This window comes from Erigeron canadensis, chromosome 5, assembly GCF_010389155.1.
Source record: "Erigeron canadensis isolate Cc75 chromosome 5, C_canadensis_v1, whole genome shotgun sequence".
In the NCBI taxonomy this organism is placed as follows: Eukaryota; Viridiplantae; Streptophyta; class Magnoliopsida; order Asterales; family Asteraceae; genus Erigeron; species Erigeron canadensis.
Window position 1 is genome coordinate 25,001,564 of NC_057765.1, and position 13,207 is coordinate 25,014,770.

General features: G+C 33.8%; 1 pseudogene; it reads right to left on the reverse strand.

The window, feature by feature from the left end:
* Positions 1-3,317: 3,317 nt before the first annotated feature.
* On the reverse strand, positions 3,318-10,189 carry LOC122601523 (annotated as a pseudogene).
* Between the last annotated feature and the right edge of the window lie 3,018 nt (positions 10,190-13,207).

Genomic DNA, 13,207 nt, shown 5'->3' on the forward strand with positions numbered 1-13,207 from the left:
TAACAAAAATTACATATATTCTTTTACATTTGTTTTTACAAATTTAATTAACAGACCCGGGTTGAACCCGAGTTAATTAGCTAGTTTATCTATACTATATTATAAAGCAGATATCCCTAGATTTTCAACATTGAACTTGAAATTTTCAATATTGATTTTAAGTACTTCTCCAAAATGCCCCTCCTATCTATTCTATATTTATCTAAAATAACTATAATACCCTTTCTTTCTCCTCAAATCTTAACCAGTTATTTTTTTTCTCTCTCCTCCATAAATCATTTATTCCAACAATTCATTCAAAATCTTTTATCTCAAAAATCGTATATCGATATATTATAAAAATTGTATGGGTGTTCTTAAAATTTCATGCACTTTCATTAGAGATGTCATTCGATATACTTTCGACAAATTTTTAAATCTGAGGGTGGAGCCCGTACGGCTAAGGCATTTGACTATCATACTCTATGACATATCAATTCCTATAACCTATCATACTCTATGACCTAGGTATCACCCCACCATCTCACCGCCGCAACGCGCGGGTACTTGCTCTCTTAAATTAAATTCATTACATTAATAATAAAAATATTACATATTACATTAATAATAAACACAATCCATTAATAAAAAATACATTAATAATAACAAATAAACTACCCCTCGTCCAGGGTGTCTTCATCATCATCATTTTTATTCTATCCATCTTGATAAAATGGATTGATAGTGTAACTTGCAAAACCGCCTCAGGCGCTCATATTGCTTGATGACTGGTTGCTCGATTGCAGAGTGGATGAAGAATTATCCGGTGATGGCATTGGAGTATTTAGTAAAATTTAAAACACATCATTAGCTTGTGATGATTAAAATTGATTGTTTTTTTAAGACACTAGCACGGTACACGCGAAATACAACGGTGTTCGTGGCAACGATGGTGTGATGGTGGGGGATGACCAGACAACTGTTGGTGGTAGAAGCGACATCGAGTGGTATAGATAATTGATGTAAAGGGTTTATGGATATATTTTATAAGATAAACGATTGATGCTGTTATATAAATATTAGGGTATTTTAGACATTTTCCCCATATAAGTGTCATTGTGTCAACATGGGGCTAATCTTTTTATAATATAGTATAGAATTGTATAAAATGGGTGTATATAATATTTTATATATATATATATATATATACTAGGTATTGTACCCCGCGCGATGCGCTGCTAATTAAAAAAGTTATTTTATGCATTAGTAAATAGCTAATCTACAGGTTTATCTTGTGGAAATCAATTGTGTTATAGTTCATGCCTTCATGGTTAAATCTTGAAACATTTTGATCACCATTTATCTTTTCTGACATCACAATCGATATCACAATCATTTAACCTACTTTGGTGATTACACACCCTTAATAATCCTAAATACAATTAAGAAATAAGGTATTTTATCTCCGTTAATCCAAAACCCAATTGTAAAACTCAAGTAACTATTGTTATTATCATTATATTATAGACTTTGTTTTGTGGTTAGAATAACAACCAATTTGATTACTTTATTTTATGTGGTTCCGCCAAGAGAACGAAGGAGAGAAACAACACAATTGTGTTGGACAACTTTTTATTCTTAATTTAATATGAGTTTTGTTTTGTTTTTTTTTTTTTATATCTTATGTATATAGTTTTGATTTAGTATTTTTATATTATATTTAATAAAATAAATTATATTGGTTTGAGAAGAAGTATTATAAGATAAATATTATGAAAAATGTATGGAGATGCCAAATAGGATAAAATCCTATGTGGTAATTTAAAATTGATGTATTATCACAAACTTAATTAATAAACATATTCATGAGTATTAAATTAGAAACCATAAAAAGATGATATAAATGTATAACATACCAATACTAATAAGTGAAGCCTAAATGGGGTTTCTACGGTTGAGTTAAGGGATGATAATGTTCGTGGATATATACAACACAATGGTTGCCCGCTTCGACTACCATTAAGTGTACAGTCTGTAAAACCACAGACGGTTTGCTTTCAATTTTCGGTAAATTGATTATAATATATTAAACGTTTGATTCAAGGTGATGAATAAATGACCATAACTCGTGGGTCTTTGAATGGTTATGCCAAAAATTATATACACATTATATGTTTTTAAGCAAATATTATCAAATAAGGATATTCATGAATTTTACGTTGTATATAGCATATATGTGAATGATCTCAATCCATAAACAGTTTGTCAAATATGTTTACCAAATTTAGATCTAGTGGTTCTAAATTTTCAAACAAAGGGTGCTTCTTTTTTTTATTTACGTACGTAACTTATTTTTTAAATATTGTATGTATATAGTTTCTATATATTTAAAATTTAGTAATGTATTTAATTTAAGATAAATATAGTAAGAAAATTATGAAGATGTCACATAAGACAAAATTTTATGTGGCAATTTTTAAAGCTAGCATTAAGTTGAAAAGAAGGCTTTAGAAGACCAGGATTCTTACTGTTTTAATCCTAGGTATTTTACCCGCGCGATGCGCGAGCTGTTATAATTAGTGTCCAAAAATACTTAAAAATAAAAGTTCAGGTGTACATGTATTCATGATTGGTTCATGATGTTTTGTTGTTTTTATTGTTATATCACCATATTATACATAACCATTTGGTAGATATTTCTAAATAAAATTCATAAGATAAATAAAAAAAAGAAACATTAACGACAATCACTTGTATTCCGATTTTTTTTCTTTGTGGCTCCATCCTAGGATTGGTAAACAATTATCACTTGCAAATCACAAATAGTGATAAAGCTAGTCAACAAAAAGTTTCAAATCATACCAAGTCATTCTCACTCGTTACTCATATAGAATGTAAAAGATCAATAATATTATCAACAAAAGGCAACATACTCAATAAACTTATGGTTATGCAATTATATTTATAATGTATAATAAAACTATGTCAAGAAAGAGTTTCAATTATATTTTATGGTGTTGCTCGTTCTTCAAGCATTCAAAATCATACATAAAAATTCGATAAACAAATATATAGTTTTTATATTAGTGCAATTTGTAAACAATATCAACTACTAAAACTTGAAATATATAATTCTCTATAATCTTGAGATTTCATGATATAACTTCCAAGATTGCATTTTTTTCCCCATACACGTACGATACTTTTTTTTTTTTTTAAAGTAACAGGATTTCCATTGTTAATTTTGTATTATATAGTTTCATTTATTTATTTAATATTAACTGTATTTAACTTTAAAGTAATAAGTTATTCTTGTATTTAATATTTAATTTGATTAAAGATATAAATATTGTCAAAAAAATTATAGAGATGCCATGTAAGTAAAATCCTATGTGGCAACTTTTTAATATAAGTTTACTTTTGAAGATGTCTTTAAAAAACTTGGATTACTACTTTTTTAATAATCATATAGAAGATATATAAATATTGTCAAAAAAATTATAGAGATGCCATGTAGGTAAAATCCTATGTAGCAACTTTTTAGTATAGATTTAGTTTTGAAGATGTCTTTAAAAAACTTAGGATTACTACTTTTTTAATAATTATATAGATATATATTATGTTTATAGTGTAATAAGGTTTTTTTTTTTTAAGTTCAAACGGCTATATGGATGTCGGGTTTAAAACTTCTAGGCCCACACCTCATCACAACCTCAGCGTTTAACCAACCTCTCCCAACCAATGACCCAACCGATGAGGGTGTGACAAAGGCATTGGTTTGGCACCACCAAAGACTCATCTTATGTGGTTTACAGATCATGTGTTGGCCGGGTAAAGACCAAGAAGAGAATGGAAGCCCGTGAATTTTAAATTGCCATAAAAAGGTGATTGCAATTTCCCATAATGAGAAGACTTAGGTGACCTATATATGATTCTGGAGAAGCGGAGTACGAGTCCATTGAAACACGGGCTGAAGTATACATTCATAAGAATGGAAGCCCGTGAATTTTAGAGAGACCCCGTTGTATCATTAATCGTCAAACTGTAACTCCTCTCCACTATTTCTGCTTCAAGTGGTAATTCATCCAATGTCTATTAAAAAAAAAAAAATTTACACCATTAACCTTAAGAACTCGTAGGACATTAATCAAGCCTCCAAATGCAGAAACTTACTAGAAAAGCTTGCTGGAGCATGCACAGCAGCTCACGGGTATGCTTTCGCTTTATAGAAATGTCATCAGATTCTTGCAACATTTGTTCAAACAATTCATCTCTGTCAACACCACAAGCCCAAAACGTTACGAATGGTATCGTGTTTGAAAGAGATTATAAAAAAGTCCAAAAACACTAACACACAACTTCTCCTTGATTACCTGTATAAATTTTTTAATAAGATATTGTGCAACTCTCTTTTTGTACGGTTAACCTGATGACGAGTAAAATAAAAATTAATCTCATTAAGAGTTAAAAGAATAACTAAGATGTCTTGGGAAAAAATTTATAAACATATGGTGAAGTCACAGTTACCAAAAAGTGCATGATGGCCTTGGGCACGTAGTCCTCAATGTTCTTTTTGACAATATCATAATAGGATCTCAACAGCAACTTCGTAACATGAATCTCAATAGCCTCTTGATCTGAATAGGCATCTGAGGGCCTCAAAACTGTTGGCGGCTGTAATTAAGTCAAAAAGATATCAGCAATTGCTCCCTGGTCAAATCATTTCTATTAGTTATTTTCAAGATTATAACGACACCTCCTTCAAGTGGATCAATGAAGATGAATGCTCCATATGATCCATGATATGAACAGTTTCACTAAATGGCTTGTTTGCAGAATTCTCTTCGGTGGACATTCGACTATCCGACAGACCAAAAATTGAAGACATTCTCCAGATGGTGCTTCCTGGAAAAATCACAGCCATCAAAGCCCGGTCACTCAAATAGATTTCATGATGGGTTTTTATTTTTTATTTTTGTATCTTGTTTATGATTTAAAGCAAGGCCTTACCAAATGTAGGTTTCTCAACCTCCCCAACTGGCCGAGACCCAGGCTGATTATGCTGCAAAGTTAAAATCACCTTGGCGGACATTCGACTATTCGACCCACCAAAAACTGATGAGATTCCCCACATTGTGCTTCCTGGAAAAATCACAGCCATCAAAGCGGTTCCTCAAATAAATCTCATGATAGATTTTTTTTATTTTTGTATCTTGTTTATTATTTAAAGCAAGGACTTACCAGATGTCGGTTTCTCAACCTCACCAACTGGCCGAGACCCAGGCTGATTATGCTGCAAAGTTAAAATCACTAAGAATTGAAGAGCACCAAGGGGGAAAAAGGCATATGTTTTACATGAAGCGCTAGGATAGCGACTTGAACAGAAAAAGTATCAGATCAGGAGGTTAACTTCCAAAACTTGATTACAATGATATGGTCAAATGAGGAGAAAGCCACGGCATATTTCAATGCTTAAAACCACTTAAATTGTTCAGATTAGCATTTTAACCGTACAGTTTCACTAACAATATTAACCATAGTATTAAGTTATTATTAAACCAAGAAAAAGGGACAAAACGTATACAGTCCTACCGAACTCAAACCATCTTCCCCCATTACCCAATCCACCCATTTTGCCGACTCTAAAAACTGCTATGGAAGGCATACACAAAAGAAAAATTTAGAATATGCAGCTGGCAGAACACTGAAACAACCTGCTCTGAGACAATTCCATTACTTGATCGGCCAAACACACATGACTTGGTACCTCTTTCAGATTGTGATGCTTTGTCAAGTCCAGCAGCAACCTGACCAACCAAAACAAAATGGAACTGGAAGTTAGAGAAGATGTCATAAACGAGTAACCAAACATGCAAGACTAGCATGACACTAATTATAGTTTCACCTTTTGCTTGGGGAGAGTAGTTGCAACCCTAGAAGACTTGACATGTTGCATTGCAATTTCTACGGCTTTACTCCCACCAACAAAATTTGGGTGCGAAGTATTTATATAGTCCATCTTCAAAAATGAACCAATGGGAGGCATGCGTTATCTTTGGAATGGGCATAAGAAAAAATAAGTGATCATGGCTCATGACAACACTAATGTACCTCCATTTCAACAATGTGCCCAATCATGGTCTCAGAAGGTTGAAGACCATCTCGTAAGAAATTCCCAATAACATCATCCATTCGCTTCGTGAGGAAGGGGAACCTTTGTAGCTCATTAACCATACAGTGATGGCTCATCTAAGAGGAGATAGAAAAACTGAAATCAGCATGCAGATGCAATGTCATTATGGAGCAGATAGTTTTTGATTAACCCTGACCTTTATTAACTCATCATATATAAATCTTGCACACTGAACACAAGGATCTAACAAACGAGCAATTTGTCTTCTAATAAGAACTTCAAATGGAACCTGTGAATGCATGTTACACATAAAATGTGAACCACTATATAATTCAAAATGAATCATATGAAGATACTAAGCAGTCAAGAAGCTGATGAATTAAAAATACCTACTTCTGGCACAAATAATGCAGATCTAGGACCAGTTGCATTATGTATAGCAATTCGAATGTCATCATCGGTCAAGTCCTTACATGGATCAACCTCCTGCCACGGGAATCCATATCATCAGCTATGAAAAGTAAATAAAACAACTAAGATCACAATCTTATTTCATTGAAAAACGTTAACCACAGAAAAGATTCTAATTTAAATGAGAAGTTCGGAAGACTAAAGTGTGCCAATTGAAGTAACCCACAAATATTTTACAGATAAAGACTATAACAAAATACTCATTATAATATACACACCTCCAAACTCCTAACAAAAATTGACTGGAAAATATAGTGGATTCTAGCTCCTCCAAATAACTCGGATGTCAACATCTCTTCATTCTTACCCTCAATCATTGATGAAAAGGCTGCTTAAAGGAATCAATGGATCATATATATTATCAACAAAAATTTTAACAAATACTATACCTTAAAATCAAATTATCATTAGCAAAAAGGAAGGCAAAAAAATTCACTCTACCTTCCGAATACTTGGAAAGAATATTTAGAAGAAGAGCTCCCATGCCAGGCTGTAAATATTAAAGAGCAAAATTTTGAAACAAGACCTAGAAGACTCCTGATAATGACTATGCATAAGATATACTGGCGTAGATTAGTGAACACCAATACCTATACTCATTGTACAGACAATTTAGACAACCTGAAACGACGAGGTTTGTGTTTTATTATATTCTGAAAAATTGATGTTAATGGTAAGAATTAACAGCCTCTAAGTTGAACATAAAAATAGGTCTTGTACTTCTGAATGTAATTTACTAACAAAGGCTTTCTTCCTCTGTGGTAGAGAATACAGATGATTCAGGTCCATGATATACACCATTTCTAGAGAAAGATAGAAACATGAGACTAAAATTTTTCTATCGTTGAAGATTTTTTACATAAACAAACATGAATACTATAGCAGAGAATCAGTAAACCAACGGGAGATAAAACTACAAAACTGTTTCATTGGGTACCTTTGACTCTGTGATCTCTCCATAACTAGCATGCTCCTTTGCCACGGACACTAAATTTTCCCTAATGCAAGACTTCAACCCTGGTAAAACCGTTTGGATATGTTGTAGTAGAATCTGCAATTAAGAAGAGACTAATGAATACGATACATCTCAACACAAATCACCTAGTTTAGGAATGAACAGAATGCAGATACCTGGTTCAACTTCTTTGCCAATTGAGAGACTCCACAACGATCAGAAAGCTCATTATAAACCTGCACTACATGAATTAGTTCAACTAACTGAGAAACTGATAAACTTCACATAGTGAGCTAATGTGAGAAAATCTTGTACCAGGCAACTGCGAAAGAATTTCTCCTCAGCAACAAGTGCATCTTTAATGGTCTGGTTAAGCATAATATCCTATGAAAATCAAATACGTTGTGTAATTAATTAACAAAACTGCAAAAGTATAACCCGCATAGCTGTTGCACTATATATATTCATACATTATTACGAAAAAATAGTCATTTTCCATAAACCAAGAAATCTTTATGATGATCATAAAAATTAGATTCGAAGTTGACGTTGAAATAATGTAAATGTTACCTCTTGACTGCGATTTACGACCCCTACATAACCAAGTCGGAGAGGAATCACTTCTCCCAGCAAGAAGTTACGAGCATCAGTGCCTCTGTCCATAATATCCAGCTAATGCAATAAATAGGATGACCCATATCAGAAATGAACTATACCTTGCTAGGTTGGCATGTTGGATACTGCTTATCAGAGATTAAAGTTGAGATGATATCTATAAGTTGTGGTCTGATGGTGGAAGACATGTGATAATGAGATGGAAGGAATGATATAGGTAAACAGGTTAGATGACTATAATTATAGAATTTTATTTTATTTTTTATTTTATTGTAAAAGCCCGGATATGTCCACAGCTGAATTGATGATGAATTGTATATGATGGAGATTAATAAAGTTCAGAGGTGCCGACCTCTTTTTCTTAAAAGTAAAATAAAAAGAACAACAAAAAGAGAGAACCTGGATGTATAATTAATAAGAAAATATCATGCACCTTTGTTATCACTCCAATTGTTCGGTAACCTGACAAAATGAGGAGGAAAATATAAAGATGGGTTCAAACAATAGATCTGTATAAAAAAAACATGATAAATGAGATCAGCACATACCATCTGGATCAGCATTTCCAGCAATCTGAAGTGCGTCTGAGTTGGCGAGGTCGGAATTTGCTGGTGTCACAGCAAGTATTAAACAGCTGGGAAGTTTAATATACGACATTATCATTGTTCTAATACGATCTTCAATATCAGAGGGCTGGTCACCAACAGGAACTTTGGTTATGCCGGGCAAATCAACTAGGGTTATGTCAAGAACATTAGGTGAGAAAATCTTTAAACGAATCTGCTTCTCGGAGACACCCTTGTTTCCGCCTGCTTCCCTGTCGGTCTCAGCCTAAAGCATCCAGATTGTCAATATAAGAAGTCAGTGATCAGTTCTTACATACCAGTCACTTAGTTATTGGCTCGTCTACATCCCTATAACCTACGGCCAACCTCCACTAAATCGATAACATACATATCACTAAAAATCACAATTTTTAGCTTCATCATAACAAACTTCACAATGCCACAGTCCAACACTTCTATTCATTTTTAGAATATCAAACTTCATAAACAAACATAAATTGTACCTTCCATACATACATCTATATATCTATAATATCTCTCTCTCAATCAGATAAGAACACCCTAAATATGAGAACACGGTGAGAACACTTGAAGATTTTAATTTTGATGCATTAAAAGTCCATAAACTAACATAGTGTATAACTAATTATCATTATTTAGGTGTTTAACAACACATTGATTTGTCAAAATCAAGAAAATCATGTTTTTTGTTTTTTGCATCCATCTTGGACGCATATTCATCAAAATGGATACATCCAACAAAAAAGTGTTTTTTTCGATTTTGACGGATCAATGTGTTGTTAAACACTTAAATGATGATAATTAGTTATACACTATATTAGTTTTATGGACTTTTAATGCATCAAAATGATGTTTTTAAGTGTTCTCACTGTTTTTATTTTAAGAGTGTTCTTACCGGAGTGTACCCTATATATTATATACGGAGTATATCGGAAACTAAAAATAAGAAAGAAAAAAAAACCTGTATCTCTCTGCGAATTTCATTGAAATCATGAAAGCGTTTCCCAGGCAAATGCAAAAACTCTCCATACTCTTCATCACTTCCATCACTTTTTCTCTTAATCTGTAGAAGCTGAAGCACAAGTGGGCGGCGCGTGCAAATATCGGATCCACGTGGCAAAAAATCACGGCCAACAAGTGCTTCTAGAACGCTCGATTTTCCGCTACTTTGACTACCGACAACCGCCACTTGCGGCAGCTCAATTGTTGAACTGCTTCCTAATTGCGCGAATATGTCTTGTAATTTGTTCACTATTGGAATCACATTGTGGCCTAACGGTGCTATGTTTGGCGTGGTTGGGATTGATTGTTCGTCCGCCATTGCAATTGAATTTAATTTAGTTAATTTGATTAATGAAATGAAACCTTAGAAATTAATTTGGGGGCAGTTTAAGGTTTATAGTAGAAAATGATTTAGAAAGGAATACAGAGACGAAGTTGACTTGGAGCAATCTTCGTTTCCTTCGTGAAGAAGAAAGTCAACTTGTACAGTGTAGAGTCAATCTCCATTGAACCGGTTGGAATAAAATAATAATAAATTATTAAATCAAGAATTAATCGAGTAGTTATGGGTTTACATATTTGATCGTATATCATATATTGATAAACAATCATTTGTAGGAGTGTTTACGGTCCAAGAACCGGACCGAACTTGACATATATAGGACCGAACCGAGGACCGATTTTGGGAAAAAGTCGAGCCGAGGACCGGACCGTGAACTTCGGTTTGGTTCATGTTCGGGTTACAAATGGTTTTCGGTTTTTATAGGTTGGACCGAGACCGAATATTTCACATGAAAATCACATTATGAATGACCAGGACCTGAATAATGCAAGTTGGTTTCCTTCGGTAATATATTTGCTTTGACTGTACGAGCATGATAAGAGTTTTTAGACATATTAATCTTCATATATTTATGAGTTATGACATTCTCCATAGCAGCAAAGTGTTGTACTACATGCTATGATATGATGTTATCATTCGTCTATCTGATACAAAATGCACACTAATCTGCAATATGCTATTTGTATTTGATTAATGATGAATTGATGATTATTTGGTAAATAAGTGCTTAGTTAAAAGAATGAAAATCCATGTTAAACTTAAAAATTGAATATTTGATATCCTATTTTCCGGGTCTCGGTTCAAACCTTAGGTTTTCTCGGGTTAGACATAGACCGGACCGAGAACCGAATGACATGAAACTAAAGGACCGTAGACTGGACCGATTACATCGGTTCTACTCGGTTTCGGTCCCAAAGCGGTTCGGTTTCTCGGTTTTTTCGGTTTGGACCGTAATATGAACAGCCCTAGTTATTTGTATTAGTTGTAATCTGACTGTTTTTAATATTATCATAAATTATAAATAATAATGTAACTATTAGTAATTGTATTTTTAATTTATGTTTCAGTTATTCCGCACAACGTGCGAGTTTAATCTAGTAACATATTATAAAAATAAAATAACGATAAAGATTTGACAGTTCCTGCAAAACTAAGGGTGTCTGGTTAGTATAAAGGAATGGGAAAGGGTAAGATTAAGTCTGGTTAGTATAAAGGAATGGGTAAGGGTAAAGGTAAGAGAATACATTGATAATATTCATTTATAGTTGTTGTTTGGTTAGTGGTTACACTCGCTAATCTCTTTCATCTTAAAAAATCTCTCTATATATAAAAGACTATCAGAAAGTACTCACGTGACACTCTCTGAGCCCGCCACGTACATGTCAGCTAACATGACCAATTGTAACACCCAACATTATAAAAATATGGATTTCAATTTTTTTTTTTTTATAAATAAAGCAATCATTTAATGCGGAAAGATCACTTTTAAAACGTCATCATTTCCTAACGGAAATGTCAATCATAGTTTTGGTGTTACTTATTGCATCACAACGACAATTAAGGAAATCCATAAACAACCAAATGACAATAAAGTCTTAATCGACATAATAAAGAAACGTCTAAGTAAATGAGGCAAAACTATGGAAACAATAAGTCTTTGTCATAACAACTATCTACCCATGCCTCACTCTAAGCAAGCTTCAATGATTAACCTGAGGAGACACAACATTTTCAACAAAACAAGTGTCAGCTTAAAAAGCCGAGTAAGATAATCACATGTTGTATAAAAAGGTTGCTAATTAAATCAATCTTATAGATATCATACGCATGTCAAGCATATAGGAATCGTCATCACATGTAAAGCATATATCAATCATCATCACATATCAATCGAATAACACAATAGGATGATATCATTCCCACATGTGCCTAGCAACCTCAATTATCTCATCAATCATCATTATCAATCTCATTTTCAATCTCAATAATCAATCATAGGTTATGCCATTTTCAATCGTTAAGTAGTGACTTGCATCACATAAGTAAATCAATCGCGGGTTGTGCATAGGCGGTCATTCGACCTTTCATGGAACCTTGCACCCGACATGATGTTTAATCCTTTCGAGCTCCATCGCCGTCGTTAAGGATAGGCATAACCAAATCCAGGAGCAAGCCTTTTAGCAAAGCATGGTGATCGGTCCTAACCACCCGGCAAACTCAAGCAATCGTGACCATGTCGTAAGGGGCATCATGACTACCCCGTCCAACCAACCGTAGCACACCAGCCCCTCCCGGGACTAGCATGGGTTAAGCTTAACACTTTTCAACCATAAGTTTATACTCGAGTATTATCAACCGTATTTACCATAAGGATATTTCAATCGTTTCAATTGCATAGTTTTAACAACTGTTTCAATCTCATTTTAGGGCCCCTATCGTGCAATCGTGAACATGGAAAACCTACATTTGTCTAGTGCACTACATGTATAGGCCAATCAATCGACCACAAATAATTAATCGCAATCTCAATCTCATTCAACCATGTAAATCATAATAACATATCAACCATATACTATCAAACCAATGATATCAATCATCACAAGCTATAGCATGCATTACCTTAATAAAAAAAGTAAACTAAGGCATAACATGCATAAAACCAACCGTAAGCCCTCCCGAAGTTCCCATAACTTAACAATATATGAAAGGGCTTTAACCATCGTTAATTATGAAAACTAAGTTCTCGTTGTGTTCCTCGTTTCAAAAGGTATTTATCTTACCTCTCAACGCTTCATAACCAATAAACAACCGTTTAATATACTTGGAATGTGTTCTCGAAAACCTAGAATGAAAACACAATTGAAATGAGCATCAAACAAACCCAAATGTCCAAATCAGCACAAGGTGTGCCACACCTAAAATCCAGGTGCGCCGCACCACTACATCACACCACTAGAGGTGTGTCACACCTTCTTGCAGTACCTCGGCTCGGCAACACTAAGTGCGCCGAACCCATCACCTGGTGCGCCGCACCTACTGAGAAACGGCCAAAAACCCTTTTTTTTGTTTCCAAACATAACTCAAACGATTACCAAACAACCCCAAACCACCACCATGAATTT